The 12,386-nt window shown below is 45.2% G+C and overlaps 1 pseudogene; it reads left to right on the plus strand.

Moving 5' to 3' along the window:
- Positions 1 to 5,278: 5,278 nt before the first annotated feature.
- Positions 5,279 to 6,198, plus strand: LOC148141499 (cyclic AMP-responsive element-binding protein 1 pseudogene; annotated as a pseudogene).
- Positions 6,199 to 12,386: the final 6,188 nt, after the last annotated feature.

The following is a 12,386-nucleotide window of genomic DNA, read 5'->3' on the forward strand; positions in this document are numbered from 1 at the left end:
GGGTAAGGCACGAAGGTCTTCTGTACTGGGGAGGGTCTGTGTCCCACAGCAGAATTGGTAAGGCATGAGGTGAGTTGTACCGTAGAGGGGTTGTGTCCCAAGCAGGATGGGTAAGGCCCGAGGGCAGATTGCACCAGGGATAGGTTGTGCCCCACAGCAGGATGGTTAAGGCCCGAGGGGAGTCTGTTCCTGGGATGGGTTGTGTCCCAAAGGAGGATGGGGAAAGCCAGAGGGAAAACTGTACCCAAGTGGGGTTGTGTCCAACAGCAGGGTGGGCAAGGCTCAAGATTAGACTTTACCAGGGAGGAGTTCAGTCCCACAGCAGGATAGGTAAAGCCTAAGGGGAGTCTGTATCAGGGAGGTGTTGTGTCATACAGCAGAATGGGTAAGGCCCGAGGGCCATCTGTACCGTTGAGGGATTGTGTCCCACAGCAGGATGGGTATGTCCCAAGGGGAGTCTGTACCGGGGAGGTGTTGTGTCCCACTTCAGGATGGGTAAGGACTGAGGAGTGACCGAGAGCAAAGATTTACTTAGGGAGCTGAGGGGCAAAATTTTCCACAGAGGAAGGTTCATATACGGAATGGACTGCCAGTGGCACATGGGAGAAACAAGAACAATTACAACATAGAAAAGACATTTGGGAGGAACATGGAGGGGAGAAGGTTTGAAGGGCCATGGGCCAAATGCAGGGAAATGCAACTCATTCAGTTCAGGAAACCTGGTCAGCATTGATGACTTCGGCCAGAGAGTCATGCAGCAGAGAAACAGATCCTAAGTCTTGGGTTATTGGAGGAGTGGACTCTCGTGACAAGGCATGTTGTCGAGACCGAAGTAAGTTAGAGACATATGGATGGTCGTCTGGACTGGAGAAAGTTTCGAACGTATGAAGTGATTGGTGAGAGGGGAGGAAAGTACAGAGATAGGAACTGTTTTTGGCATTAGAATGATTGAAGACACTGATCCACAAGACAAGCTATAGGTACAGTGTGGGAGAGGGAACACAGAATGGAATATTCCCAGACAGCATTCCCACCCTCTCGTGGAAGGCCTGCTTTCCCCTCTTTTGTACTGATGCTCACTAAGACAGCACAGGCCTGGACTGATAACTGTGACACTCCCGATGTTGTCTTAGTACAACACAACTTGCAGTAAAGGCGGTGACTGAACCTGGGGTGTGTCTGTACTGTGCTCCCCCTCCAGCACTATAGCTATGTCATGTCCTGTTCGCTGATGTTTGGAGCCCTGTCATTGCTCTCTGCTCTGTGCACTGTGAGTGATCTTACCTCACTGCAGGATTCATTGAAGGCTCCAGATCTCCCTGCCCTGTTTGTCTCTGGCTGTCAAACCATCTTCAATGAGGGATGGATGAGACACTCAGCAGCTGGGTAGTCTATTAGGTCAGGACCTTCCTGAGTACCTACAGACAGATAAATAGAATGGGAAATTAGACTGACGCAGTGAGGGCTACACATGTCAAATGGCACTGAGTCCATCAGAAATCTGGAACATCCCAGTCTCCATCGTCTATCTGGAGTGGAGAATTCTGTTTGCTCAGGATCTGGATTAGCTGCAAGAGCGAGGGACACTGACAGAGGCAACAATTAGACCCACACAGTGAGGGATACCACATGGAGAGTTACTAAGTAATATCACCAGAGTGCAAGATCAAACAATTGTGCAGGAAGAAAGGGTTTTGATTCATGTTGCACTGGGATGTGCAACCTGTGAGCAGGTGAAGTGATAGCCTAGTGCCATTATTGTGAAACAATTTATCCAGAAACTCAGCAAATGTGTTCTTGACACAGGTTCAAATCCCGCCATTGCAAATGATTGAATGTGAATTACATGCTTTAAAAAAGATTTAATTAAAAACCTGTAAGTGAGTATTAACAATTGCTGATGTTAAGAAAAATCCACCAGGTGCATTCATGTCTTTAGTGAAGTAATCGAAGGTGGGTCTTTCCTCCGATTGTCCTCGACCCCAATAGCCTCGCCCACCTGCACATTGACCTTCTCAAGATGGCAGCTCTGAGGCCCTCGCTCCCTCTTCCCTCAAACAAATGGCGGCCGTGGCCCTGGGCCGCTTTCCCGACAGAGACCACCATCTCCTTATCCGGGTCTGGAGGGTCTTCTTCGGGTTTTTTCACCTATCCACGGCTTGTGAATTCTCTCCGCTCCTTTCTCCCAGTGAGTCTCCCACACGCCGCTCTCTGAAGCCGATCGTAGCCGCACCCGGAGAAAGCTGCTCCATGTCTCACCGTGTCCTGGTTAATATGGCACTGCGCATGCCCTTCATAGATACGAAACTGCGCGTGCGTTGGAGGTTATCAGTGAGTTTATAGAGAATATTCATACCTGCACAGAATCATGGGGGAAATATTAGACATTAACAATGGCTCTGTCGAGTTACAATCATTGAGATGGTTCATAAACAAATAGATTTTTCTGTTCAATTTAACCATACCGGCCAGGTATGTAAATTACCAATCGTTCTGGGAGTTTGAAAATAAGTTTGTTACTCGAGTTGTGTAAATCGATTGGAAATATGTGCATTGTCAGATTTACATCTTAACGATTTATTTAAAACCTCACCTTGTTTTATGAGAGGGATTTAATGCTCCACTATGTCGTGAGAATGATCAATCCTGCAAAACAGTTTACTTTCTGACCAATCCTGAAGCGTTCACTCCCGATAATGCATTGGCCCCGCTCCTCACTCACTCTGGTTGGAGGACCGGACGCTGCTCTGTCCTCCGGTTCCGCCCCTTCCTCCCAATTGCAGTGTTGATTGAGGGGCGACTCAGCAGCTAAGCACCAGAAACATTCAGGGACAAGGGAAGTTGGAGTCTATGCCTTGTGATGCAGTGAAAATATCCCGAATCTTGGACCGAGAGGCCGGCGTTCAATTCACAGACGGTGCAGGTGTGTGTAAAAACAACTTTGAACAGGTTCATGAGGGAAAACAAGGGAAGTCAGGAACCGAGTTAAAACAATAGAAAACGTATACAATGTGGTGGGGCTCTCAATACTCACATGATTTTAGGCTTTACCAAGTGTTTTAGGGTCCCAATACAGTCTGTTCCACTCCTCCTTGTGCACATATACCACGATTGTGGGGTAACGTGTTGTGGTGGGATATAAAGGTGCTTTTCTGGAACTCCCTCGGTTTTGGAGTTGAAAATAGATGAGAAGGAGTAGGATTTTGTATGGAGTTACCTGTTCCCCTCCTGTTGCAGCATCTTATTATTGCGCTGACTCTACCTCGTACATGTTTGGTAGAGATCACTGTCATTTCGCAAGCCCACAATACAAGATCTGTCACTCTGTTTAAGACAGCAGAAATCTCTTTTAGCACTATAGTCATGGCATGCATGGACCTGTTGCAGTGTTTCAAACACAATGAGGCAGCCATACTTTCTATGACAGACAGACTCAGTCTGGAACCTCCTCTGTCCTTAAGACTTTGTGTACTGCTTGCTGTCTTCCATTTCCCCTTTGCACGTTCCCTTTCCAACCCACCCCACCTGCATCACTGCACAGTTGGAGCTGTCAAGGGCAGAAGTCTGTGGAATAGCCTCCCTAACCTTCTCTATCCTCCTTTTAAGATGTATGTTAAAATCATTCTCTTTAATCAATGTTTTGATCATCCATGAAGCACTTTAGGAGATTTGCCATTGTGAAAGATTCCATACAATGCAAGTAGTTGTTGTTATTGCCGTACATTAGGAGAAACAGGAATGATGCAGTCAAAATTCTAACAAGAAAGTCACTGTTAGGCGGAATGTATAGGCCACCAAATAATAACATCACATTGGCATGGCCAATAAACAAATAAATAACTAATGCCTGTAAAAATGGTACAGCTATTATCGTGGGTGATTTTAATCTACATGTAAGATTGGTCAAACCAGCTCAGTCAAGCTAGCCTTGAGGAGTTCATTAAGTGTATCCACGATAGGTTTCTTGAACAGTATGAAATGGAACTGACAAGGGAGCAAGCTATCCAATATCTGGCCTTGTGCAATGAGGCAGGAATAACTAATGACTTCAGAGTTCGGGATCTCCTGGGAAGAAGCGATCACCATATGGTTGAATTAGAATACATATGGAGAGTGTGAAGATAAAATCTAATAACTGGGTCATGTGCTTGAACACTGGGAACTACAATAGAATGAGAGACAATCTGGATAAAGTAGACTGTAAACAAACATTTTATAGTGGGAAGTTGATGAGCAGTGGAAGATTTTCAAAGACATTTTACAAAGTGCTCAGCAAATGTACATTCCAGTGAAAAGGAAGGACTGCATGAAAAGGCATACTCGGCAATGGGTATCTGAGGAAAGTGATCATATTAGACCATAAGACATAGGAGTGGAAGTAAGGCCTTTTGGTCCATCGAGTCCACTCCGCCATTTAATCATGGCTGATGGGCATTTCAACTTCACTTACCAGCATTCTCCCCGTAGCCCTTAATTCCTTGTGACATCAAGAATTTATCAATCTCTGCCTTGAAGATATTTTGTGTCCCAGCCTTCACTGCACTCCGTGGCAATGAATTCCATGGGCCCACCACTCTCTGACTGAAGAAGTGTCTCAGCATTTCTGTTCTGAATTTACCCCGTCTAATTCTAAGGCTGTGCCCACTTGTCCTAGTCTCCTCACCTAACGGAAACAATTTCCTAGCGTCCACGCTTTCCAAGCCATGTATTATCTTGTAAGTTTCTATTAGATCTCCCTTTAACCTTCTAAACTCCAATGAATACAATCCCAGGATCCTCAGCCGTTCCTCGTATGTTAGACCTACCATAGAAGGGAGAATCCGAGTGAATCTCCGCTGGACACGCTCCAGTGCCAGTATATCCTTCCTGAGGTGTGGGGACCAAAACTGGACACAGTACTCCAAATGCGGCCTAACCCGAGCTTTATAAAGTCTCAGTAGCAAATCGCTGTTTTTACATTCCAACCCTCTTGAGATAAATGACAACATCGCATTCGCTTTCTTAATCACGGATTTAACCTGCATGTTTACCTTTAGAGAATCCTCGACTAGCACTCCCAGATCCCTTTGTACTTTGGCTTTATGAATTTTCTCACCGTTTAGAAAGTAGTCCATGCTTGTATTCTTTTTTCCAAAGTGCAAGACCTCGCATTTGCTCACATTGAATTTCATCAGCCATTTCCTGGACCACTCTCCCAAACTGTCTAGATACTTCTGCAGCCTCCCCACTTCCTCAGTACTACCTATCTGTCCACCTAACATCAGCAAACTTCGGTAGAATGCCCCCAGTCCCTTCATCCAGATCATTAATACGACATGTGACCATGCAGATAACCATGCCTGGGATCCAATCAACAACAAGTCCAGCAGTAACTTTGGTGCAATTGCCGAATGGGCAGTCTGTTCAAGTCCAAGGAGTTACCAAGCAGCTCAGTCCTCAGTCATACAGTCCCCTCAAGTTCAGACTGTTCAGATCTCTCCTATACCTGAAAGTGAGGACTCCAAGGAATCGGTGGATAGCATGACTGACTCTCAGAAAGGTAGAGAAATTCTATCGAGACGGCCTTCATACAGGAAAATTCTGAATGAACTTTCTTCTAATTCCCCCGGTGTGCCAAGAAATCGATGAGGAGAAATCAGAAGAAGAGTCTGTCTCAGCCGTTACTACAATGACGATGCAGACACCCATCTATCAGACTAGCAGCAGAAAATACAATGCTATCATACAGGGGGGAGCACTTCAGCTGGCCAACAATGGTACAGATGCAGTGCAAGGACTCCAGACACGAACAATGACCAACGCAGCTACAGCCAAGGTTGGAGCAGCCATTACACAGTATGCACAGAGCTCTGATGGACAGCAAATCGTTGTGCTGGGCAGCCAAATGCTTGTACAAGGTGCTGCTGGAGATGTCCAAACTTATCAGATCCGTACAACTCCTAACTCCACTGCTGGCCAGAGAATGGTTATGGCATCTTCACCAGTCCTGCAAAGCCAGCCCCAGAATGCTGAAGAAACCACTCGTAAACATGAAATCCGCCTCATGAAAAACAGGGAGCAGCTCAAGAATGCCGTCGCAAGAAAATAGAGTATGTGAAGTGCTTGGAGAATTGGGTTGCTGTTCTGAAAAATCAAATTGAAAAGAAGGCGTACAAAGTGGCCAAAAACAGCATGAAACTAGAACTGGGAAAATATTAAAGGTCAACCAAAAGCCACAAAAGAGCTATAATGAAAAGTAACATAGAACATGAGAAAAATAAACTAGAACAGACGATAAAGACAGAGAGCAAAAGTTTATATAAATATATATAACGAGGAAAGAATGGCTAAAGTAAATGTTGGTCCTTTGGAAAATGAGAAGAAGCATTTAGCTATGGGATATCACAGTTGAGGATACTAATATTTCCAGTAACTAGCAAAGAGACAAAGGTAGATGAAGATTTGGAAACTATCATTATTACGGAACAGCTAGTTTTAGACTGTTTGGAGGTAATTGAGCTAACGATAGAAAAGTCTCCTGACCTTGATGGAATGCATCCCAGGGTAACAAAAGAGATGCCAGGAAAAATAACAAATGCACTGGCAGTAATTTTCCAAAATTCACTGGACTCTGTGGCAGTCCCAGCAGATTGGAAAGCAGCAAAAGTGATGCCACTGTTTTAAAAAGGAGGTGGGCAACAAGTGGGGAATTATATACCAGTTAGTTTATTCTCTGTAGTGGGAAAGATGCTTGCGTCTATTATCAAGGAAGAAATAGCAGGGAATCTCGATAGAAATTATCCCATTGTACACGCACAGCATGGGGTCATGAAGGGCAGGTCATGCTTGACCAATCTTTTTGAATTCTATGAAGACATTTCGAGCAAGATGGACAACGGGGACCCAGTGGATGCGATGTACCTGGATTTCCAAAAGGCCATCAATAAGGTGCTGTGCAAGAGGCTGTTCATAATAAAAGGGTGCATGGCGTTAGGGGTAGAGTATTAGCATGGATAAAAGATTGGTTGACTAATAGGATGCAAAGTGTGGGGATAAATGAGTATTATTCGGGCTGGCAATCATTGACAAGTAGTGTGCCTCAGGGATCAGTGTTGGGACTGCAATTATTTACAGCTGATACAGATGATTTGGAATAGGAACCACATTTGGAGTAGGGTGTCAAAGTTTGCATGTGACAGACACTAAGATGATTGTGGAACAAAGTGAGCAGAGGACTGTGAAACTTTGCAGAGGAACACAGATACATTGAGTGAGTGGGTAATGGTCTGTCAAATGAAATAGAATGTTTGAAAATATAAAGTTTATACTCTTTGGTTGTCGTAACATTTAAAGGAAATCATTTGAATGTTTGAAAAGTTGCATCATTTGCTCTGCAGAGGGACCTGAGCATCCTTCTGCAGGAGGGTTGCTCACCAGGTACAACAATCAATTCAGAAAGCAAATGGAATTTTGTCCTTCATTGCTGAAGGGATTGTGTTTAAAAGCAGAGGTTATGTTCCAGCTGTATTTTGGTGCTGGTGAGGCCACATCTGGAGTACTGCATGTAGGTTTTATCTCCTTAGTTGAAAAAGGATGTACTGGCACGAGAGGGGGTGCAAAGGAGGTTAACTATGTTGATTTCGCAGTTGAGGGGGTTGGCTTAAGAGAGACTGAGTAGATTTGAGATTATATTCATTGGAATTCAGAAGAATGGAAACATATAAAATAATGAATGGGATGGATAAAATAGAAGTAGAGAGATGTTCCCATTGGCAGGTGAAGCTAGGACAAGAGAGCATTACCGCAAGACTAGAGGCAATAAATTTAAGACTGAATTGAGAAGGAACTTCTTGACCACATGGAATTCATTGCCCAGGGAAGTAGTTGATGCTAGTTCAGTAAACGTTTTTAAAGCTCGGTTAGATTTTTTAAAAAGTAATAAATAATGGACACAGTGAGAACGTGGGTAAATGGTTCTGTGTCCACGAAATGATCAGCCATGATCTTATTGAATGGCAGAGCAGGCTGAAAGGGCAGGACGGCCTTCTACTGTTCCTAGTTCTGATGTTATCTCTCCCTAATTCGTGACTTGGAGGTGTTGGATTGGGATGGATATAAGTAAAATTCACAGAAAACCAGGCTATTGGTCAACAGGATTATTTGGAAGGATTAGGTTTGCTGCTTGTTCATCAGGGGGTTTTGAGATGGTGTTGTCATTTTTAACTCTTGTAACTCATGAATAGCAACAAAAGCCACGAAGCAATCCACATGCTCCAGCCAACAATGGGCCCCTGGTAATTGATGTCAGCGGCGGACCAATGGAAAGGCAGGGACAGAGCTGGAGGACCTGGCGGGGCAGTTGGTCCTCCGACAAATCAGGGTGAATGAGGGGCGGGACTAGACTATACCACGTGATCATCCTCGCGGTCGGTTCGGGATGTGTGGACGGAGAGCTGTTGGTAAAGATAGAAATAAACAGCAGGAAGCGGGAGGGAAATGGTGTTGGTATGGGTTGAGAAGGTTTATAGACCTTTGGTGTACATCAGAAAATACAAATTTGAAACTTAATCCCGTTTTTGCAGTAAACGGGGAAATGCCTCATCCAGCGATTGACTCGAGTAAGCACCACCATCTTTATTCGGGGCAATGATTCACTGGACACGCGCAGCCGCCAGCTTTGTAGGGGGCAAAGTTCAGTGGGACGCATGTGCAGCCTTCTCTGGTAGAGAGTCAGAGGAGAAAGTGAGGACTGCAGATGCTGGAGATCAGAGCTGAAAATGTGTTGCTGGAAAAGCGCATGGGTGCTGATAGAGGAGGGGAGGGAAATATATCCTTAGTGGTGGGGTCCGTTTGGAGGTGAATTATATCCTTGGTGGACCCCACCACCAAGGATATATTTCCATCCCCTACCCTATCAGCATTCCGTAAAGACCACTCCCTCCGTGACTCCTTCGTCAGATCCACACCCCCACCAACCCAACCTCCACTCCCGGCAACTTCCCTGCAATCGCAGGAGGTGCAAGACTTGCGCCCACACCTCCCCCCTCACCTCCCTCCAAGGCCCCAAAGGAAACTTCCATAACCGCCACAGATTCACCTGCACCTCCACACACATCATCTGTTGCATCCTCTGCACCCGATGTGGCCTCCTCTATATTGGGGAGACAGGCCGCCTACTTGCGGAGCGTTTCAGAGAACACCTCTGGGAGACCCGGACCAACCAACCCAACCACCCTGTGGCGCAACACTTCAATTCCCCTTCCCACTCCACCAAGGATATGCAGGTCTTTGGACTCCTCCATCGCCAGACCACAACAACACGAGAAAAAGCGCCTCATCTTCCGCCTACGAACCCTCCAACCACAAGGGATGAACTCGGATTTCACCAGTTTCCTCATTTCCCCTCCCCCCACCTTGTCTCAGTCAAAGCCATCGAACTCAGCACCGCCTTCCTAACCTGCAATCTTCTTCCTGACCTCTCCGCCCCCACCCCAGTCTGACCTATCACCCTCACCTTGACCTCTTTCCACCTATCGCATTTCCGACGCCCCTCCCCCAAGTCTCTCCTCCCTAACTTTTATCTTAGCTTGCTGGACAAACTTTCCTCATTCCTGAAGAAGGGCTTATGCCCGAAACGTCGATTCTCCTGTTCCCTCAATACATTAGGGTAGAATATCTGGTTGGCAGAGATGGGTTGGACCGAAGAATCTGTTTCTGTGCTGGACATCTCTGACTGTGGGATCATAAAAGTGAACACTGCTCTGATTCATCTCTGGGCTCCTTGATGTCCACTTGTTTGTTATTGAGCTTTCTCAGTCTCTCCTGTGTATTTTTGCTCTGTGTAGTATTTTACTATTACGTTCACAGACCTCTTTGTCCATGAATTTGTAAATGAATTGTCCACTGCTGCCTGGCTCCTGACCATATGCTCCATTATCAGGTTTTTTTTTCCACAATATCTTTGACAGTCAACAGTTCGTTTTTCCAATAAGTGAGTGGATTTTCCTTCCATTTATGACAGTCAAATTCTGCACCATTTTCATTCCCTATAAATCATATTGCACTCCCTGAAACATGTGTATTTCTCCTTCCACAGAAACCAGTGATCAAGGGCAAAGCTCTGTTGCCTGTTGAGAAGGTGATGTTTGACTTCCTTGTACTTCTGCAGTTGGTATGGTGAAGGTGCTCCCACAACGTGGTTGGGTCGGAGACATTACAGATTATTCACTCAGAGATAGTGAAGAGTAGAAGATATCTGTACAAATCAACACATTTTTAATTTCACAAAAATATTGAGAACTTTTGACATAAGGCCACAGATGGAGAATATTATGTCCGGTGACCAAACCTTTGCGAAATAAGCAATTTTTCAGGAATGACTTAAAGGAAGAAAGCAGATCTTAGAGGGTGGGAATTCCAAACCGTGTTGCCTTGGAATCTGTAGAAACAGTCACACAGCTGAACTCAAAAATAAACACATCACTGGGAGTCTAAACTAAAATGAGTTATTGAGATGTGAAAGGGTGTGTGGTGAAGGGAGATATGAATGATTACAGCCAGGATTTAAGTCAAGGGTGTGAAAGTAAATTGCTGTTGCTTATACATGGGAGCCTTTTGATAGATCAGCAAGTTCTGGTACACGTGAACACTTGGGAGGTAGAGTTTTCAATATTCTGGAGATTATAGGGAGGGTGATGTGGGATGCTGGCCAGGAGTGGGTTTAGATAATGAAATCTACAGTTAACAAAAGGAATGAATGAGAGTTTCAGTAAATGAGCTGAGACTGTGGTGAGGTCAGGTGATATCACTGAATTCGAAGTAGTGGTCTTGGAGGGGGACTGGCCTGTCATCCTCACCTCATCTCTGGGATTCAGCTGTTTTTCAGTTTGTGAATCAAGTCTGTAACACGCTCAGGAGCTGAGTGCCCCTGGCAGAACCCAAACTGGGTGTCACTGAGCAGGTTAGTGCTGAGCATGTGCTTGATAGCACTGTTGATGACACCTTCTATCACTTCACTGCTGAGCGAGTGTGGACTGATGGAGGGATATTGGCTGAGTTATCTGCCCTGTGTTTTTGTGTTGGAACATCCCTGAGCAATGTTCCACAAAGTCGGTAGGTGCCAGTGCTGGAGCAGTACTTGCCTTGGTGGGCAGCAGGTTCTGGAGCACAGCCATCAGTACTATTGCCAGAATATTGGCAGGGCCCCTAGCCTTTATACTACTTATCCGTTTCTTGATCTGATTTCAAATGAGTTTTCAACCAAGTCAATTCATATCTGTGATGTCAGAGACCAATGGAGAAGGCTCATCCACTTGGCACTGCTGGCTTAAAATCGCTGCAAATGCTGTCCTCTTATCTGTTACATGAATGTGTGAGGTCCCTCCATCGGTAAGGGTGGGGATATCTGTGATGCTTCCTCCAGTGTGTTGTTTAATTGTTCATCACTATTCTTGAAGAGGTGTGGCAAAACTGCAGAACTCTGATCTAATCCATTGGTTATGGGATCACTTCGTTTTATTTGGTGTGGCTTGTGCTGTTTGGCATGCAGGTTTGGTAGCTGCACCAGGTTGGCACCTCATGTTTAGGTATGCCTGGTACCAGGTTGATTCCCCTGGTATGATGTTATTGGTTGAGTGGGGGATATCAGGCCATGAGATTTCAGATTGGGCTGGAGTACAGTTCTGCTGCTGTTGCTGGCCCACAGTGAGGCGGATGTTGCAGGGTCAAGAGGGCTGATTTTATTGTATTTGTTAGTGCATTGGTAGATGTAATGTGGTCCATCCAGTTTCATTCCTTTGTTGAGACTGTGCAGTGATTAATACAATGAGTGATTTGATGGGCCACTGAGGGGTTTCATTCTCTCAAGGACATTGTCAATCGCAGAAAAACATCCCCAATGGTTCCATGCCAAACAGTAGGTTCTTCATTCCAGTTATTTTTTTCTTGACTTCAGAGCCACCCTCTACCGATTTGGGATTCAAACCAGAACTTCAGTTGTATATTTTAATATTCTTGATAAATGATAAATGCGACAGGTTTGTTCACTTATTTTTAAATCACTATCACAGATTTTGTTTATTTTTTTATTTCCAAAACAATGCCCATTATCCTGTCTCCTCCATCCACCCCTCCAACAACAAGAGTGAGTTGCACATGGAGTTTCTCTGTCAATGGCATTGAGACAATCCGATCAGCTGCCTCTGCTTTTTCCCTTCCTCTCCACTCGTCCACCGAGCCAAACAGCATCACAAGGTTGCTCCTCATTTTAGTCCTAAACTTGCATTTCCTAGAGTCTCTTGTCAAGCCTAATTAGAGGTCATCTTGACCATTTACCCTAGTGCAGCTAAATTATGGACATTCCAAATCTCTGTCTCATTCTCCTGCTTGTCAGCGTCACCCCCTCCCCC

This window comes from Chiloscyllium plagiosum, unplaced genomic scaffold, assembly GCF_037043375.1.
Source record: "Chiloscyllium plagiosum isolate Xiang-an unplaced genomic scaffold, Cpla_swu_hap1 HiC_scaffold_33, whole genome shotgun sequence".
Classification (NCBI taxonomy): domain Eukaryota; kingdom Metazoa; phylum Chordata; class Chondrichthyes; order Orectolobiformes; family Hemiscylliidae; genus Chiloscyllium; species Chiloscyllium plagiosum.